Source organism: Dunckerocampus dactyliophorus, chromosome 21 (genome assembly GCF_027744805.1).
Source record: "Dunckerocampus dactyliophorus isolate RoL2022-P2 chromosome 21, RoL_Ddac_1.1, whole genome shotgun sequence".
NCBI lineage: Eukaryota > Metazoa > Chordata > Actinopteri > Syngnathiformes > Syngnathidae > Dunckerocampus > Dunckerocampus dactyliophorus.
In genome coordinates this window covers 50,733-57,210 of record NC_072839.1, presented here as the reverse complement: position 1 = coordinate 57,210, position 6,478 = coordinate 50,733, and positions in this window count along the sequence as shown.

Below are 6,478 nucleotides of genomic sequence, written 5' to 3'. Positions count from 1 at the left end.
TATCGCAATAGGATTCAGGTCAGGACTTTGGCTAGGCCACTCCAAAGTCTTCATTTTGATTTTCTGGCAAAATTGAAACAAGCCTTAATGTTGTTTTTGTTCAGCAGTGGTTTTGGTCTTGGAACTCTGCCATGCAGGCCGTTTTTGCTTGGTGTCTTTGCTTGAGTCATGAACACTGACCTTAACTGAGGCAAGTGAGGTCTGCAGTTCTTTGGATGTTGTTGTGGGGTCTTTTGTGACCTCTCGGATGAGTCGTGGCTGCGGTCATTTTGGTTGGCCGTCCACTCCTGGGAATGTTCACCACTGTTCCATGTTTTAGCCATTTGTGGATAATGGCTCTCACTGTGGTTGGCTTTAGAAATGTCTTTTTAACCTTTTCCACACTGATAAATCTCAATTAATCTCAGTTAATCTAGGCCTCCCTGCTTAGGCTGTTGCCCCTGCGACCCGATCTCGGATAAGCGGTAGAAGATGGATGGATGGATGGATAATCTCAGTTATGTTATATTTTAACGGGGGGGCAATCACTTTCCACACAACGCCATGTGACAAACATACAAAAAAATCAGAAACCAGGAAGGGGGCAAACACTTTTTCACACCACTGTATATAAATACATACTGTATAATAATTATCAAATCAAAGTATATTTGTATCACACATTACAACATCCCAATGGTGCCCAAGGTGCTTCACAAGAATAAGAACGACTTCCAACAAATAAGAATAGGTTTAAGATCGAATATGATATAACAACAACTAAAACAAAAAGATATACATGTACAGAATCACATCTAAAATACATATACTCATCACGTGTCAAATGTCATTCTGAATAAATGACTTTTTAAATGACATTTAAAAACTGATATCTTCATGATTGACTGTAGCACGGGTGGAAGGGAGTTCCAAAGCTTGGGGGCAAAGGCAGCAAAAGAAAGACCCCAGGGCCCTGGAGTGGTGACGGACAGTTAAAAGTTCAGCCAAGTATGCTGGAGCAAGCCATTACACAAATAGGAGGACTTTCAAATGGGTTCTAGAATGTATTGGGTGCCAATGGAGAGAAAAGAGAACAAGAGTTATATGAGTGTTTTTTGGAACATTAGTGAGGAGGCGAGCAGCTGCATTTTGCACCAACTGGAGTCTGCAGATGAGAGGCTGATTTACTCCAGTATAGAGGGCACTACAATAAGCGAGTCTAGAGCCGATGAATGCATGAAATGCTTTTTCAAGGTTGCTCTTGATCAAAAGGGCTTTACCTTTGCCAGGAGCTTGAGGTGGAAAAAAACTGCTTTTACTACAGAACTAATTTGTTTATCAAACTTAAGACTGCTGTCAAATATCACACTAAGGTTCTTCACAGCAGGAGCAAAAAGAGGGGTAGGAGTGTTAAAATTGGGTGCACTGTACGGTGAATCAGGAATAAAAACAATGTACTCTGTTTTTCCTTCATACTGTATAAATAAAGGAAGTTCTGCCACAACCATTGTTTGATGTCATGCAGGCAGTTATGGAGGGGATCTAGTGCCTTCCTGTCACTCAGCATTACTGGTAAGTAGAGCTGTACATCATTGGCATAAAAATGGAAATGGACATTGTGTCTGGAGATGATTAGTTATGGTTATGATTATGGTTGAATTAGTTTTGGACATGTATACAAGTTACACCTGAGTACATCACACAGTCAGTTCACAGTTCCACATGTCCAAAAAGGAGTAGGAAGAAGCAAAGCTGATTTAATCCTACCCCTCATCCTTTTCACATCAGTTGCAATTCATTTGTTCACCTCCTGTTTTCCAAAAGTAGTCTTTGACGATTGTGAATACATAGGAAAGTGATAAGGCAATATAACAATGACAGTCAAGGTATATCCTGACTGCAAAGAAATTATACAGCACATTTAATAATAATAACTGATTAAAGGGTTAATAGTTAACAGATACAGTTTGATAATGAGTGACTGCAGACAATGTACTCACCAGAATGAAGAGTTAGTGGTCAGTGTAAGGGTGATTAGACTTAGCATTGTATATTAAGTATTGGATGTATCTTCCTTGTACTTTATAAACATCAAGTCCTTGTACTGTTTCTTAAAATCACTTATTTTAGTGCATTGTTTGAGTTCCTTGCTCAATCCGTTCCATAATTTCATTCCACATACTGAAATGCTGAAGGATTTTAGGTTTTACGTTTTCGGGTAACAGGTTATTATTTGCTTTATGCATAATTTTAGCTGTTTGAAAGTTTACCAAGTCAGCAAATTTTGATGATCGTGATTATAGGAATAAAGGGTTTGCATTTTTCTCTATAAGGGGCATTATGGTTGATCCTAACTGCCTTTTTTTGTGGCATAGTTAGTGAGGGAAGTGTACTTTCATAGTTATTACCCCATATCTCCACACAGATATGGTAGATAGGGTAATACCGGACAACAATAGAGCAGTCTAGTGGTTAGCATGTTGGCCACACAGTCATAGTCAGGGTTCGAATCTCCGTTGGGCATTTCTCTGTAGAGTTTGCATGTTCTCCCCGTGTGTGCGTGGGTTTTCTCCGGGTACTCCGGTTTCCTCCGACATTCTAAAAACATGCATGTTAGGTTAATTGGCGGCTCTAAATTGTCCATAGGTATAAATGTGAGTGTGAATGGTTGTTTGTCTTTACGTGCCCGGCTGGCGACCAGTCCAGGGTGTACCCCGCCTGTTGCCCGAAGTCAGCTGGGATAGGCTCCAGAATATCCCCGCGACCCTAATGAGGAGAAGCAGCATAGAAAATGGATGGATGGATTTATGTATAGATTAAACAGTTTTGGTCCCAGTATTGACCCCTGGGGTACACCACACGATATTTAAGATTGCAGATGTATATTCTGCTGTCTGCTTTTAACCCAGTTCAAGACTAACCCTCTAACTCCATATCTTTGTAGTTTTGCAATAAGGATGTTGTGATTATTTGTGTCAAGACTTTTATTAAGTCCCTAAAGATTGCAGCTGATTGGTCCTAATGGCAGCATGAGGAGTGAAAATAAGGTAGGCCCAAGGATTGAACCCTGGGGCACGCCAGAGGAGAGGGGAGGGGCTGTAGAGGAAAAATCATTGATCATTACTGAAAATGTCCTGTTAGTGAGATATGAGGTGAACCATTTAAGCACAGAGCCGCGTAGGCCAACACATCATGTCCAGGCGGGAGATGATGACTGAGTGGTCCACAATATCAAAAGCGGCTGTAAGGTCTAAAGGCACCAGCATGAAGGGGTTTTAACATTGATGGCTGTGAGAATGTCATTGTGCACTTTGAATAACACGGATTCTGTGGTAGGTCCTAAAGCCTGATTGAAACTTGTTAGGAATATCATGGATGGACAGATATGGCTGAAGTTGTGAGAGGACAAGTTTCTCCATGACCTTGGACAGGAAGGGCAGATCTGAAATTGGACAAAAGTTGAATTGATGGGTCCAGTTTAGGCTTTTTGAGGAGTGGTCCTACTACAGCTTGCTAAAGGGCAGTGGAGACAATAACCAACCTGAAGCAGCTGTTAATTAAAAGAACAAGGCTGGGATCAATGGTCAGGCAAGGCAAATGTATTTATAGAGCAAAATTCGTTCAGAAGGTCATTCTAAGTGCTTTTGAGACAAGAAGTGTAAAATCACTTCATAAAATCATTCCATAAAACCATAAAATAATTCTAAAATCATTACATAAACTTACATAAATCATTCCATCAAACAAAACAAAAAATGAAGATTGTAGGTAAAATACTTTTAGTTGTCATATGCACAGTTGAATAGAAGTGTTTTCAGCCTGGATTTGAACATCGCCGAAGTTGAGGATTGTCGTACATCTTTTGGAAGATTGTTCCAGATTTTGGCAGCACAAAACTGAAATGCAGCTTCACAGTGTCCAGGATCTGGGAACATGTGGAGTGGAAGGAGGAGAGGATGGTGTCCGGACACAACATACGGCTTAGGTCAGTGCCTGAGAAGGCAGCAGCAAAGCAATTGGCTGTTGAGGAAGATATAACCGGGCGGCGGGAAAAGGCAGCGGGTTTGGGTGCAGCTGGAGGCGCTAGGGCCTGGAAGCAGATGAGGGAGTGATCGGAAATAGGAATATTGCATATATAAGTAACTAAAACAGATAGCCCATGGGAGATGACAAGATGCAGTGTGTGCCCAAGCTGATGAGTGGGACAAGCAATGGACTGGATGAGATCCTTGATTCTAGCAGAGAACCAGCTGATCATAGGTGCATCGGACATGGATGTTAAAGTCACCACAGATCAGTATATTATCAAACTTTAGCATGATTTCTGTCTAAAACTCAGAGAATTCATTCATACAGTTTGGTGGGCAATAAACCACAGCACATAAGACGGGACTGGACAGTGTGAGTACAAAACACTGTAGCTCAAAGCTGGTATAGGCTTTAGTAGAGAGCAGGCGGCACTACTTGTCCTGTTCATTGTTTTGCAGTGGCAGAACTCTCTCCCCTCTTCGCATGAATGATTAATTCTAAGACAAGCTGGAAAACTGAATAGAATCACACCAAGACTGGCCAATGACATCAGTCTCCATCTCACACGCTGCATGAATACTGTGAAGACCTTGACCAGGAGCGGCAGTGACGTCAGCTACTGCTGCTATTTGCTTTACGTGGGCACTTAAGTATTTCACAGAAGGAGCAACACAAGAAGATGGTGTACCAAATGCAAGTCTGACTGTGTAATTCATTTTTTTTCTCACTACTGATATCATTCTAATATCTAAGTATAAGCAACAAAGTTTTTTGTGCACAAAGTTCCAAGAGGAATACACTTTCATTCTTATTGTTGGTATCAAGAAAAAATATTCCATCAATTATTCTGATAGTTTACTTTGAGATAAACAAGTGTCCTATTTATATGAAGAATTAATAGAGATAAGGATACATACCTGTTTCTGTCTCATCCTCAGTTACAGCCATACTTTTTCTACATCCTGAGATTTTCAAGACAGAGTGCCCTTTCCAGAGTCCCCACTCAGACTAGAATACCACTAGAATACTAGAATAACCACAGTCAATGGCAGAGATATGGAACTCAGAATTTGAAGCACTGACATCACTGTGACATCACCGACCCCCATGTGTTCTGTGCAATGCTGTTAACAGCGAGTGAGTCAGGGGCATTGCTGTTTGTCTCTGTGGAGGTTTTTTTTTTTCACACACTTTCTCTTTTTTTTTTTTTTTTTTACTTTTTTTTGTGCTTCTGTTTTATTTTGTTCCTTTCTAAACTGCTAATTTAACCGTGTAACCAATTTTTGTCCAATAAAAAGCATGTATCTGTAAATTTAACTAAACCAAACAAATTATGGTATTTATTATAACAAATTATAAGTGACTTGCTGTGTCGACCTCTGATGGGAGAAGCTGAAAGACAACTAGGGACAATACAAGAGAACTCAAACGTGGCTACACCTTTGAGTAGTCAGTGTACAGCTTGTATTGCAGTATTGATTTCCTATCCTCTGAAAAGAACCCGACACACAATGATTATTGTTTAAATAGCTGGCAACACAGGTGAGTACAAACATAACCGTGTCTTGCCTACAGTCGAGCACGGTGGTGGAAGCGTCTCGGTCTGAGACAGCATGAGTGTTGCTGGTACTGGGGACCTGCGGTTCATTCAGGTATCCAAACGTACTGTAACAGAGTATGGTCCCTTCCCTTGGGAAATTGGGCTGCATGACATTTACCCAGCAAGATGACAGGGCCAAACACACCTGCAAGATGACTAGTGCTTTGCTGAGGAAGTTTAAGATGAAGGTGATGGAATTCCAGTGTCGAATGTCCAAAGCTTGTAGCTGATCACATTGGCTTGTGCACATGAGTGACAGACAGTACAACTGTTGAACGTTCCATTCATACTGTACTTTAATGTAACAGTTGGCTCCCTCTACTGGCTTCATGTGCTCTGCTGATGCTGTGCTCGTCTAAATATTCTTAGGGCGAACACCAAATGCATCCAAGTTTTTAACACACTATCACATATTGATGACTGAAAAAAGGTGCAGGAAAATAATTTTTAAGGCTGCAGCCTCTTGTTCCAGTAAATATTAGAACATACTGTATATTAATTTGCAATTACATGGGTGCAATTTCTTCTTCAATTATATTTGACAATATTTTTAGTTTTTGTGTTATATAGATTTGAGATGATATTAGTAGCCATGTTTTTGTTTTGCCTTTGTGATGGCTCTCAGGAGATGCCACTGATTGCGATACAAGTATGTGACAAAAGTATAGTGTAAGTAGAGGTTCCACACAATACTTGCCTTTTATCATGTACTTCTTTTTATCCTGTATTTTTTCAAGAAAATAGCAGCAAGCAGATGTTCTATATTACAACTATTGCACAATTTAAGAGCTTTTGTAACAAAATAATGCGTGTAAGTTATGTAATAATATGATGCATGCAGTACACATCTGCATTGCAAAACTGAAAGAA